The following is a 14,271-nucleotide window of genomic DNA, read 5'->3' on the forward strand; positions in this document are numbered from 1 at the left end:
TGTGCCAAACCCATCTGTTTTTCACTCCTCTAAGACTCCCACCCTAGCACAAGCTCTCACCCTCCTTCACCTGGAGGACTGCGATGCCCTCCCACCAGGTCCCCCGGCTCCCTTCATGGTTCCCCACAGGCAGCCAGGGGTCCTTATGAAATGTCCATCGGCCACGACATGCTCGAGGGCGGAACCCACTGGGGCGTCCACACTTTGGGGCTGTGAGCTCCTGCAGACCATCCCATCCACGTCTCCACCTCCTGTCCCCGCATCCTGCGGGCCCCGTAAGCTCCAGCCACACTGCCCTGCTCTGACGCACCTCGTATGCTCCCTCCCAGCCCACGATCCTGCACGTGTCCTTCCCCCTGTCTAGGACACTCTTCCCCCCACACTCTTCATCTAGTTGTGGGCCACCTACTATTCTACTCACTGGGGACCCAGAAAATCAAAACGAACACATTCTTATTTCAAAAAGCTGCTAATGCAGGTGTAAGACTGGGAAATTCAGATCCTGCTAGCAGTGTTAATTTTCTTCCATCCCAGACATGATTCAAGTTCCACAAGCTGGGAGGGTGGAGGATTAGGAGGAACAGGGCCACCAGGACACATACAAATTTGTCAGACAAAGGCCTGGTGTCACTGAATAAAGATGACCCATTGATCGTCCAGTCAAAGGGGCTCCTATGTCCCAAGCCTTCATCCAGCTCCCCAAGTGACCACCCCACAGGTGACTAGCCCACAGGTGACTAGCCCCTCTTTCAGTTGTCCGGGGCCCTCATAAGCCTCCCAGAGCACTGGCTGGGGGGAAGAAGGGCCTCTCCACCTAATCAAGATGTGGCCAGAAGAAATGACCAGAGACCTCCCCTTGGGCAGGGGACAGCCTCACCATGGGGCAGCATCTCCCCACATCCAAATCTGGCCCCTCATCCATTCTCCTCCTCCACCCTCAGAGGGATCTTTCTAAATTCTGCATCACATGCATCCCCCCACCTCCGACTCAAATGGCTCCCCTGTCAGCATATAAACTCCGGACCATGAACTAAAAGGTGGCACGTATGGTCTCCAATCCTGCTCCCACCCACCCTCCTTCCCATTCTCCATGGCTTCGAAGCCAGAGTGTTTCTGAATAGTGCTATTCGCTCCACGTATGGAGACCGTGACACATCATGGAGCCATGGTGGCATTTGCTAAGGGGCGCCTGTGCTTTGCGGGTGAAGGGAAGGAAGGAGGGCGTGTACGGGGCTTGGCCTGCTGTTGGGAGGCACCTGCAGCCTGTCTCAGAGTGGCCCAAGGCCACAGTTGATGGTCTTCGTCAAGCCAAGGATTATAAAATCAGTAAAGACCTCACTGTACTTTGGGGCTGCACAGGGGTGGGGGGCAGTGGGGCCAGTGTAAGCCCACTGTTCTCCCTGCCCATGCTGCGACCCCCCCCCCCCGGACTAGCCGTGGGCACCCTGCCACGGGGCAAGCCCCTGCCTCCTAGTCATGACATCGCTACAATTTGGGGAAACGAATTTATTTTCTCTGAGCTTAGTTTTTCCATCCATGATTGGGTGGAGGGTGTCATTATCATGTCTTTTCGTCACAGGGTGTGAAGATAACAACACAGTATGATAAAAGATTAAAATTCCTCGGAAGTACATGGGCTGTGGAAGATGCAAGGGGTAATCATCAAAGCCTACTTCGGGGCTGCCCAGCCTGCCCCCGTCCTCTGTCTCTTCTCACCCTGGCTTCTCTGCTTCATTCCTACGGCTCTGCTCCAAGTCCCCAAGTGCCCTTTCTCGCCCACCCACCACCTGCTCACCACCCACTTCCTCTGGAGGCTTCCCCAGACCAGGCACGGCTGGTCTACACCCCACGCCGCCACTAGTACAAGTGAATTCATGTCCTTACTCATCCGAGATGGCCACATACCTTCTTATCCTTTAGGTCCAGTCGTGGCTATTTCAGATCAGTGGCCCCAGGCAAGACCTCTGTCCCTTCTAGTTGGAGCCAACCTCCTTCACCTCGCAGGGTGGCAGGTACCTCAGGCGGCTCCACAGAGGAGTACAGAGGAGGCCCAGGGACACTGAGAGCAAAGAACAGAGATGGAGGAAGAGAGGCCCAAGGCTCAGGGTAGAACTAGACAGAGCTTGTTTCCAGAGTGCCCCCCAGCCCCGTCCCTTTCACTGGCCCCGCCCTGAGCCTGCCCAGGCCCCTCCCCAGCGTCAGCCCCCAGTTCCAGCCCCCCACCTTCCATCAGGACCCTCCAACACCCATTCCTGCAGTAACTGCTGGCTCCCTTGGCTAATCAGCTAACCTGCACCAAAGTACAAACGGCCCATGGTGACGACTTGAGATGACATGGCAGAAATGCATTTTGGAGACTTTAAAAAGCTCTGCAGATGGCCCATCCCCGCATGCTGCAGGACATAGGTCATGGCCTGGAGGAGTCATCTCTCACGCTGGGCTCCGGGGCACGGGGTGCAGGGCAGGGATGGTGAGAGGCAGGAGCTCCATCTGGGACCCCCAAATCATGCCCCTCCCCTCAGACAGCCTGCGAGGAATCTTCCAGGTCACCGCACAGGACCAGAGCTGGAAAGGCCCTTCTGAACAGGGGAGGGGCCGGCACAGAACGTGGAGAACTAGTGAGCGTGACAGCAGCTCCGGCGTAGCTGATGGGGGAAACACCGAAGCCAAGGGGACAAAGAGACACAGGCACGAGCGCGGCAGGGCAGCCTGCAGAGACAGAGCAGGAGTGGGCTCACCAGGCAGGGAGGCCAGCGAGTCGGCCAGGCCCTGGGCGGTTCCCAGAGCCACAGGAGAGAGCAGCAGGAGGCAGCGTTTTCCTGAGGGAGCTGGACTTCCAGGCAGCCTGGCTTTCCCTCAACATTTCCCTCTTGGCATCATTACTGTCTCACCACCAGCCGCCGGCGGGTGAAGCAGGAAGGACCCTAAAGTGAAGGGCAGCCTCGGTCACCTGCCTGTCAGGGCCACCGCCTCCGGCACAGCCAGACAGGATACCCACTCTCTTCCAGGCTGAAACAAGACTCCGGGCAGCCACAGTCCTCCTGCCGGCAGGCCCCACTGGGGGCCTCGGAGAGACCCAGCACCTCCCGATCTGAAGGCCCGCACCCTGGACCCTCCTCAAGCGTCCTGGGACGGATGGATTTCACTCCACTTAAGATCAGCATTTACACCGAGGTCTCACCTTGCTCTCCTACACGAATTGGACCCAGCACAACAGCCAAAATGCAAGGCTCCAGGCTTATAATTTGGGCCCAATGGCCCAGCCGATCGCCCACCCCTTGCCCCCTAGTCCTGCTGAGCAGCCCCTCCCTCAGCTCCTGTTTGCAGCTAGAGTGACAGTAAGACCACCCTCCAGTCCCCTCCACTCGAAAAGAACACATGCAAATCTGCCTCCTTGGCTCTGCTTGCATGAAAGCCTGGGCTCAGAACTGGCGCTCTCTGCCCTGATGCACAAACGCCCCTTTCCCTATGATGACACTACCTCAGGATGCGTCCTTACCTTGCACCTGGATGGGAGACAACTGATCTACCTGCCACTAATCTTGCTTCCCGCCCATGCTCGGCTCATGTGTCAGCTGGCATCAACATTTGGAACACTCTACCAAGTTACTCCCATTTGGGGGCTTCCTACTCCTCTGAGATGAAGACCACATTGTCTAACGTGGCATACGGGGCCCTTCATGTCTGTCTGGACCTTCTGAACGGCTTCATCTCCCAGCACTCATCCGTGCCTGCCTCTTCTCGCCAGCTTTCCCCCATGGCACACACATTCATGCCAGGCTCCAAGCACAACAACTGGTCAGTCTTGGAGGACTGCATGGGGTAGGGGGTTACACACACACACACACACACACAGATATATACATACACATATATAGTCTTTCACATCTCTGTTCATTCATTCCAGAGCCACTTAACTTGCCAGGCATTGCACAAAACATTGGGAATATAAGACTCAACAGAGCAAGGTCCTTTGAAGCAAGCCCTAGGTGCTCACAAGGAAAGAAGGCTAAGCAGGAAGGTAGACTAGTAAGGAAGGGAAGAGACTAGTAAGGAAGGGAGGTGGACTAGTAAAAAAGGAAGGAAGCTAGTAAGGAAGGAAAACAGACTGGCAAGGAAGGAAGGAAGATGGGTAAGGAAGTCAGATAGACCAGTAAGGAAGGAAAAAAGGCTAGGAAGGAAGAAAGGTAGGCAGTAAGGAGCTACTTTCCAGAATGTAAGAAGAGCTGACGTTGGAGAATGAACAAGGACCTGCAGAAGCAGAAGCCCTCAGCTCTGCCCAGAGCCGTCAGGAAAGGCTCCCAGAGCACGTGACTTTTGAGCATCTAGATGCGATGAACAGTCCTATCTGCGAATGGGCAAGCAAGGAAAGGAGACCCGGGAGAAAGGCAATCGCCCGCATGGTCCTTCGCAGACAGTCAGGCTTGGCTGTTTCAGATCAACAACCTGCTGAGAGCCAGGGCCACCACCCTCCTTGTGCTCCTTGTCCACCCACAGAGTCCCCAGAGGGGCTAGCTCTATGGAGGGATTTGAGGGGCACAGAAAGGACCCTTCTGGTCTTTCCCCACCTGTTTTAATTATTAGGGGTGCATGAGAGTTATACTAGTACACACTTTTTAACATGGCCCACAAGGCCCTTTACCATCTGTCTTGTCAACCTTCCCAATATCACCTCCTGCTAGTCACACACACACACACACACACACACACACACACTCAACCTACGGTCCTCAACCCCCAGGCAGTGGACGAGTACTAGCCTGTGGCCTGTTAGGAACTGGGCCGCACAGCAGGAGGGGAGTGGTGGGCAAGCTAGTGAAGCTTCATCTGTATTTACAGCTGCTCCCATCACTTGCGTCACCACCTGAGCTCCGCGTCCTGTCAGATCAGCGGCAGCATTAGAGTCCCATAGGAGCGCAAACCCTGCTGTAACCTGCACATGCAAGGGATCTAGGCTGCGTGCTCCTTATGAGGATCTAATGCCTGATGGTCTGAGGTGGAGCTGAGGCGGTGATGCTAGCACTGGGGAGTGGCTGCAAATACAGGTTATCATTAACACAGAGGTCTGACTGCGCAATAAAAGTAATGCACTTGAATCATCCCTAAATCATTCCCCTCTCCCCAGTTCGTGGAAAAATTGTCTTCCATGAAACCAGTCCCTGGTGCCAAAAAGGTTGGGGACCGCTGCTATGGAGGGAATGAACTACCTGCAGCTTGCAGAAGGTGACCTGCTTTCTCTTGTCTTTTGTCTTTGGAATTGTTTTCCCTTCTGCCTCTAAATGTCTCTCCCAAATCCTAAAACCACTTCAAACCCCACTCAGTTAACACTCAGGGTTCACAGTTTATAATAACATTAAAGGATCTTAAGCAGGAGAGCGACATGATTAGAATTCCATTATACAGATAACACCCTGGCTACAGTGAGGATAAATGGGGTGCCAGGGGAATGATGGATGGATGCATGGGTGGGTGGATGGGTGGGTGGGTGGATCCCTAACTGTTTTGCTGCTACAAATGACCCTTCATAAAATTCATAAAACTGCTATTTCACTGTTCATACTGCTACTCAAAAACCTTCATTGTCTTGAGGCTTATAAACAACTTGGCATTCAAAGACTTCATATATGTCCGTTACATATCTCTGCTGCCTAATCCTTCCATCAGATGAGAACATTCCTCTTTAGTTAAACTTGTCCCCAAACTGATGATCACTCTGTGCCTTTGGTCATGCAGTTACTCCTCTTTGGAATGTTCTCTCTACTTGTCTAAATTCCACCCAGATAAAGTCCTACCCCTATACAAATCCTTTCCTAATCACTAAGGGAATTCCTTTAGAAGTTCAGAAAATTTTCCTTTGATTCCTTTATATTCCTAGCACAGGACTCTGGATCCAGTAGGGACTCTATAAGCTTTTGGAGGTAGTCATGTAGGGAATTAGGGAATCCTTCCTTCTGAGGGAATCCTTCCTTCTGAGGGAATTTTGAAATAGGATAAATTGCCCTATATTGAACAGACCTGCCCTAATCGTAACAACTAGAAGAACACTAATAGCTAACATGTTGCATGTGCTAGGCACTGTTCTAAGCACTGTTCATGTGTCAGTTCATTTAACCTTCATGACAATCCTATGAGGTAGGTACTATTGTCACCATTCTACTGATGAGGAAACTGAGGCACAGAGAGAGGTCAGGTTGTCCAAGATTACCAGCACACTCACAGTCTGCACTCTCAACCACTGAGCTAAACTATGCAAAAGGAGAACAGACAAGATGACTTTATAAGTCCCTTGCTGACTGTACATTCTTAACATCCTTCACCCCCTTTAAAAAGGCCTTTTTACAAATAGCATTAGTCAATGCTCAGATCCAATATCCTAAAAGTTAAGACGAAAGATGATAAAAGAATAAAAAATTCATTTCAGGAAGTACTTCACTCAGTGACAAAATCCACAAATTGGGACTTGGATGAGTTGCCCAATGGCAGCCCATCCTACACTGTGGTTTGGAGTGTGGCTGACGAGATTAAGAAATAAATGCCCCTCCTTGCATGTCATGAGGAGGAAGCCAGTCTACAACATAATAGGTCAACAGTGGTCTGCTAGCTCATTAACTATAACCTGTGTTGCAACAGATTTGCTCCGTTTGCTCTTCATTGACATGAAAGAGCATGGTGATGCAATGCTGAGCAAAATGTAATCCCGCCCCCGAGCCCTCTGCATGCACACACACATACACACACACACACACACACACACACACTTTACTGAGGGCATTTGTCTCCTCTCCTGGGTATACTCAGTGGATTCCCTCAACGTCCCTCTCACCCCCCCTCCACCATCCATAAATGTCTCCCATCCCTTCTTCTTGGATGTAACCAACATTCATGATATCTTTCTTATTCCCATCTCTCCAAAGAAGGTGGAACAGTTTTCTCTCACCCAAAGTGGACCAGGTCTAAGGTTAAAGCCTAAAAGGGCTCTTCCAATCATAGCTGCCGCACCTCAGGCTCCTGAGGCCTAAGGATCCAGGTGAGATTTCGGGGGTTACAGAAGGATTCAGCAGATGTAAGGGATGTGGATGATCCTGAGAATATTTATAAAATATCCGAAATATATTTATTATCTATAGGAAGTAGCTCAGAGGATTTCTCAGCTATAGCTTTAACCAGGATGGATAAATTCATATTGTCTAGACAATAAGCTCAATCTGCTAGACCCTACACCCCTTGGAGACAGGAATCGTACCTATCCTGTTCATCACTGTACCCTTAGCCCTGAGCATGGGCCTGGCACACAGTATCCTTTGGAGGAAGGGAAAATACCTTCTCACAGCCTGGGAAAGGGAGAGCTTTAACAGTGAGAGACAGCTAAGAGGCCAACACCACATAAAAGCCAGGAGAATTATTCGTGAGCACACTGGAGACACTGTATGGACTCCCATAATTACTGGGTCAGACTTTAAGGGTGACAGAAGATCCCATAATATCTAGTGGGGAAAAGCTTGAGAGACAAATTTTTTAATTTCTCAAAACTTCTCCTCTGCTAGGCTACCGTGGCCTAGCCAAATACAGATTGCTTTTACTTAAAACCAGGAAGTGTCCTCACCGGAGCATCAGGGAAGTTATGATCACCACATCCCAAAGGACAGAAATAGGACAAGCAGCCCTGGAGAAGGAGATCCAGAATCATGAGTCATTCTGCGGGAGGAAGGAGACTGCCCGGGAAGCTAGACTTGCAGTATGAGTATTCTGCACTTGTAAAGGCCAAATGTGGACACAGAGTGGTTCTCAGCCTTGGATGCACACTGGGATCACCTAAGGAGGTTACAATCTTGATGTCTGGGTTTCACCTCCAGAGATTTGAACTTAACTTGTCTGGGGTGATTCTATCGCACAGCCAAGGTTGAGACCATTGGTCTTTACAATCACTGACACAACCAAAATAGTGAGCACAGATCTAGTCACAGATCTTGAAATATTAGCAGGAAGCAGCATCTTTTAAAACTTCAACAAGGTAAGCTTAGTACACAAATAAAATGAAGTGCAACTCAGCAGAGTAAAGATGAGTATGTAGAACCACAGAGCTGCCTTGGCCTGAGTGTGAAAAATTTGGGTGGATTTGCATTTCCCCAATGACTAATGATGCTGAACATATTTTTATGTGTCTATTAGCCATTTTTATATCTTCTTTGGAAAATGTCTATTCAGATACTTTGCTCATTTTAAAATTAGGTTATTTGTCTTTTTCTTAATGAGTTGTAAGAGTTCTTTATATATTCTGGATTTAAGTCCTTTATCTCATATATTACGTACAAATATTTTCTCCCATTTTGTGAGTTTTCTGTTCACTTTCTTGATGGTGTCTTTTAAAGTATTTTTAATTTTGGTGAAGTCCAATTTGTCTATTCTTTCTTTGATGTGCTATAGTTTGAATGTTTATGTCCGCCTCCAAAACTCATGTTGAAACTTAACCCCCAGTAAGTTTAAGTAGTAAGAAGTAGGGCCTTCTGGGAAGTGATTCATCCCTTATGAATGGATTAGTGCTCTTATAAGAAGCCCCCAGGGAATTAGCTAAACCCTTTTTTAGCCCTTCCATTCTCCAATATGTGAGAACACAGCAACAAAGAACCATCTTGGAAGAAGAGAGCAGCCCTCACCAGATGCTGAATGCCAACACCTTGATCTTGGACTTCTCAGCCTCCAGAACCATGAGAAATAAATTTCTGTTCTTTATAAATTACCCAGTTCCTGGAATTTTGTTATAGCAAATTAACTGAGATATATTGCTTGCACTTTTGATGTGATATTAAGAAAACATTGCCTAAACCAAGGTCATGAAGATTTACTCCTATGTTGTCTCCTAATAGTTTTATAGATTTAGCTACTACTGTCACATCTATGATTCATTCTGAGTTAATTTCTATGTATCAGTGAGGAAAGGGTCCAACTTCATCTTTTGCAAGTGGTTATCAATCTGTCTCAGTACCATTTCCCCATTTCTTGGCACTTTGCTGAAATTCAAGGGTTTATTTCTAAAATCCCAATGCCATTGATTGACGTGTGTGTCTATACTTGTGCAAGTACTGGGGTGGCTTTGCAGTTGCTTTGAAATTGGAAAGTGTGAGTCCTGTTGCATTTGTTTTTATGTTGTAGTTTCTATTTCTCCCCAGTTCCATATCTTTTTATGATTAAACTCATATTTATCTTTAGTAAGAACATATTTATGTCAGCTGTCTTAAACTACTTGTTAATCCAGCATCTGGACTATCTTGGGATCAGTTTTATTTCTTGCTTTGTCTCTTTTTTCCCTATTTGTTAATTGCATATATTTAGGGTACACAATATGACATTTTGGGCCAGGCGCAGTGCCTCACGCCTGTAATCCTAACACTCTGAGAGGCCAAGGCAGGAGGATGGCTCAAAGTCAGGAGTTCAAGACCAGCCTGAGCAAGAGCAAGACCCCATCTCTACTAAAAAAATAGAAAGAAATTAGCTGGACAACTAAAAAATATATGTACAAAAGAAAATTAGCGAGGAATCAAAGATGGCGGAGTGGTGGTGACGGCCTGAATCTGCGCTCCCGGGAAGGAAGGCATCGATCCGGACCTGCCACAACGCTAGAAGACTGCTCCCACACAGGAACAGCGGTGTGAATCCACGGAGAATCAGCGTGGGACAAACAGAGCGAGTGAGGTCTGAGGTGAACGAAAATTGGGAACGTGGGACAGACACTAGCCAGCGGAGCGCGGGTCGGATACACCCGCCCCCAGCCGGGGCGGGTGCAGCCTCTCGGGAAAGCGGCTAGCCCTCCGCTCCCAATTGAACAGAGCCCTGACCCAGGCCAGCACAGAATCACTGAGGGATACGTGGCGCATTGCAGACAGGAGGCTTTTTTGCGAAATTACCTTAGAACCTGGGGGATCTCAGCTGAGACAGCGCTTGGCGAGGAGGGACGGATCTGCCCCAGGGCAGAAAAATACAAAAGACTCCCGGACAGCAAATAGCGTCGTACCCCGTGCTGCCTTTTTCGGCAGTTCTCCAGCCGGTCACCCCCGGTGCGTGTCCTTGCTGGCCAGCCCCTGGGCAGTGGCGGTCTCTGCCTGCCGGGGAGCCGGTCCCCTCCAGCCCCGGAGCTCGGCAGGCGCCATCTTGAAAGCGAGGGCGAAACGGCTCGGGAGCCAAAAAGTGCCCAGCGGCTCTTTCTGCCCGTGCTGACTTTTTCGGCAGTTCTCCAGCCGGTCACCCCCGGTGCGTGTCCTTGCTGGCCAGCCCCTGGGCAGTGGCGGTCTCTGCCTGCCGGGGAGCCGGTCCCCTCCAGCCCCGGAGCTCGGCAGGCGCCATCTTGAAAGCGAGGGCGAAACGGCTCGGGAGCCAAAAAGTGCCCAGCGGCTCTTTCTGCCCGTGCTGCCTTTTTCGGCGGTTCTCCAGCCGGTGACCCGCAGTGCGCGTCCTTGCTCGCCAGCCCCCGGGCAGTGGCGGTCTCTGCCTGCAGGGGAGCTGGTCTCCTCCAGCCCCGGAGCTCTGCAGGCGCCACCTTGAAAGCGAGGGCGAAACCGCTCGGGAGCCATAAAGTGCCGAGCGGCTCTCTCTGCCCGGCGCCCTCCGCTGGTCTCTGAACCAACGCCGGGAGTGCGGGATATGCCGGGGCCGCGCTGGGGGTGAAGGGACAGAGCTGCGCTAAGGAAAAAAAAAAAAAAAAAAAACAAACAAGAAGAATAGGCTCGCCGAACTGTGTATTTTATTCTTGGTAAATTTCTTCTGGGTTTTGTTTGTTTGTGTTTGTGTTTATGTTTGTTTTTGGGTTTTTTTGGGTTTTTGATTTTTTTGGTTTTTTTTTCTTTTTTTTTTTTTTTCTTTCCTTTTCTTTTCTTTTTCTTTTTTTTTTTTTTCCGGCGGCGGACAGCCTCGGTGGGCACCTTTGCCCTCTGGGCCTCTGGCTGCCGCGTCTTTTTGAGCGCGGAGGTTGGATCCCCACCACCCTCGGAGCTGTGCGGGCGCGCAGACGCCATCTTGAAATCCACTGCGAAACCCCTCGGGACCCAGCCGGGCGGGCGTGAAGGGGCGGAGCTGCGCTAAGGCGTAAAAACAAAAACATCTAATGGCCGCTCCGGACCCAGCCGAGCGGAAGTGAAGGGGCGGAGCTGTGCTAAGGCGTAAAACAAACAAACAAACAAAAAAACATTGAGTCGCTGAATTATATACTTCAGATTTGTGTATCTTTCTGCCTTGCGGTGTGGTGAGGTGCTATGTAGTTTGTTTTTGTTCATTTTTGTTGGCGTTTTTGGTGTTTTTTGGTTTGGCTTTTTGCGTTTCTTTTCTTTTTTTTTTTTTTTCTTTTTTTTTTTCTTTTTCTTTCTTTCTTTTTCTTCTTTTTTTTTTCTTTTCTCTTTCGTTTTCTCCTCTTTCTTTTCTTTCTTTCCTTTTCTTTTTTCTTTTTTTTTTTTTTTCTTTTCTCTTCTCTTTCTCCTCTCTTTTCGCCTTCTAACTGGGGACCCACGGTGAGCTTCAGAACGGGCCAGGTCCCTGGCTCTGGTACATACCGGATCCTGAGCAGTCACCCCCAGGGCCGGAGATCGGCGGGCACGCAATCGCCACTCTAGGGCCCACAGCCAAGTCACTGCGGAGCAATAGGGTACCAAGAGACTCCCTGAACGACCCTCTCCCCTGGTCCACGGACCTTATATAGGATCCCTGCCCAAGTGTAAACACTGAATACTTCTCCAGAAGCGAGAGTGTGGAACCTGATCCCTGGGGACATTGGGCGAAGACAGACTTTTGCCCATGGGAGCTACAGCAACTGGGGCGCTGAGCAAGCGAAGTCACCGTCCTCTCCCCATAGCTAGTATCTTGCCAGCAGATAGAGTCAGAAACCTCCCCTATAGAGGAAGAACCAAAGGGAAACAAACAAACAAAGAGAATTTCGGTCTACTATTAGTGTGGACCCTGCCTGCCTTCTGAAAGACCACAACACAGTGTCCTAACTCACCAAAGCGGTCCTGGATCACTCCAATCCTCTAGGATTGGACCCATCGGAAGCAGTCCCCCAACGGAAACAGAAAAATCTCTGAACAATACACAACAGTCTCCCCCTCTTGCCAAAAGAAGCAACATACCTAGACTGTTTCACAGCCTAAGAATAGAGCACAAAGAGTCCTGTTAACCAGACTAAACCTATAAGTAAAGATCCAACGATAAATCTAGATGGGAAGGGCCCAGCGAAAAAACACGGAGAGCACAAAGAATCAAATGGAAAGCTCATCCCCAAAGAGAAATACCAGCTACCAACCATTTGACACAAACCAGACTCAAAACACCAACATGTCACAGGAAGAATTCCAATTATGGATTATAAACAAGCTGAATAATATACAAGAATCAATGGATAAACAACACAAGGAAAACACAAAAAAAAATACAGGATTTGGAGGAAAAATTCACTAAAGAAATTGAAATATTGAAGAAAAACCAAACTGAACTCCTAGAAGTGAAGAATTCACTCAGAGAGATACAAAACACTGTGGAAAGTCTCAAGAGCAGGGTAGATCAAACAGAGGAAAGAATCTCAGAAATTGAAGATAACTTCTTCCAACTAAATAAGTCAGTCACAGAGATAGATCGAAAAAGTAAGAGAAATGATCTGAGTCTTCAAGAAATGTGGGATTATGTGAAGAAACCTAACTTGAGAGTTATTGGCTTTCCTGAGGGTGAAGAAGATAACAAGCAAGGGTTGGACAAGCTATTTGAAGACATAATCAAGGAAAATTTTCCAGGCCTTGCCAATACTCTAGACATACAGATTCAAGAAGCTCAAAGGACCCCTGGGAGATTCATAGCAAATAGGAAAACACCACGCCACGTAGTCATCAGGCTGACCAAAATATCCACTAAAGACTCACTTCTCCGAGCTGTAAGGAGAAAGAAACAAGTAACTTACAAAGGAAAACCCATCAGAATTACGCCAGATTTCTCAGCTGAAACCTTACAAGCAAGAAGAGGTTGGGGCCCCATTTTCACGCTTCTGAAACAGAATAATGCCCAGCCTAGAATCTTGTACCCAGCTAAGCTAAGTTTTCTATACAAAGGAGAAATCAAGACATTCTCAGATAAACAAAGGTTGAGGGAATTCACCAAGACAAGACCAGCCCTCCAAGAAGTACTCAAAAGAGAATTATACACGGATCAGCAAAAGAAAGATCCACGAATGTAAAACTACTCAAGAGCTAAAGATCAAATTCCAGATACCACAATGGCCCAGGAGAGAAAACATCACAATGAAGTTCTACCCAACAAGCTGAACAAAAAACTGTCTCACTTATCAGTTTTCTCAATAAATGTGAATGGCTTGAACTCCCCGCTCAAGAGACATAGACTGGCCCAATGGATAAAAAAATACAATCCAAGTATCTGCTGTCTTCAAGAAACTCACCTAACCTGCAAAGATGCATTTAGACTGAAAATAAAAGGATAGAAATCGATATTTCAAGCAAATGGTAACCAAAAGAAAGCTGGTGTGGCAATCTTAATTTCCAATAACTTAGCTTTCAAACCAACAAAAATAATAAAAGACAAAGATGGCTACTACATACTGATTAAAGGCACAATTCATCAAGAAGCCATGACTATACTCAATATATATGCACCCAACCTAGGTGCACCTAGATTCATAAAGCAAACCCTACTAGATCTCAACCAAATGATAGATAACAATACTGTAATAGCTGGAGACTTTAACACCCCACTGACAGTACAGGACAGATCCTCTAAACAGAAAATAAACAAAGACATAATGGACCTCAATAGAATGCTAGAACAAATGGGCATGGCTGACATCTATAGGACATTCTACCCAAAGTCCACAGAATATACATTCTTCTCATCAGCTCACGGGACATTCTCTAAGATTGACCATGTCCTAGGACATAAATCATGTCTTCAAAAATTCAAAAAAATAGAAATTATACCATGCATCTTCTCAGATCACAGCGGAATAAAAGTAACAATGATCACAAACAGAAACCCTCACTCTTACTCAAAGTCATGGAAGCTAAATAACCTTCTCCTGAATAATTATTCTATAAAAGAAGAAATCAAGATGGAAATCAAAAATTTCTTTGAATTAAATGACAATGGAGATACAACTTATCAAAATCTATGGGATGCAGCTAAAGCAGTCCTGAGAGGAAAATTCATATCCATAAATGCCTATATCAAAAAGACAGAAAACATGCAAATAGACAACCTAACGAATAGACTCAAAGAGCTGGAGAAAGAAGA

The sequence above is a fragment of the Eulemur rufifrons genome, chromosome 16, assembly GCF_041146395.1.
Source record: "Eulemur rufifrons isolate Redbay chromosome 16, OSU_ERuf_1, whole genome shotgun sequence".
NCBI lineage: Eukaryota > Metazoa > Chordata > Mammalia > Primates > Lemuridae > Eulemur > Eulemur rufifrons.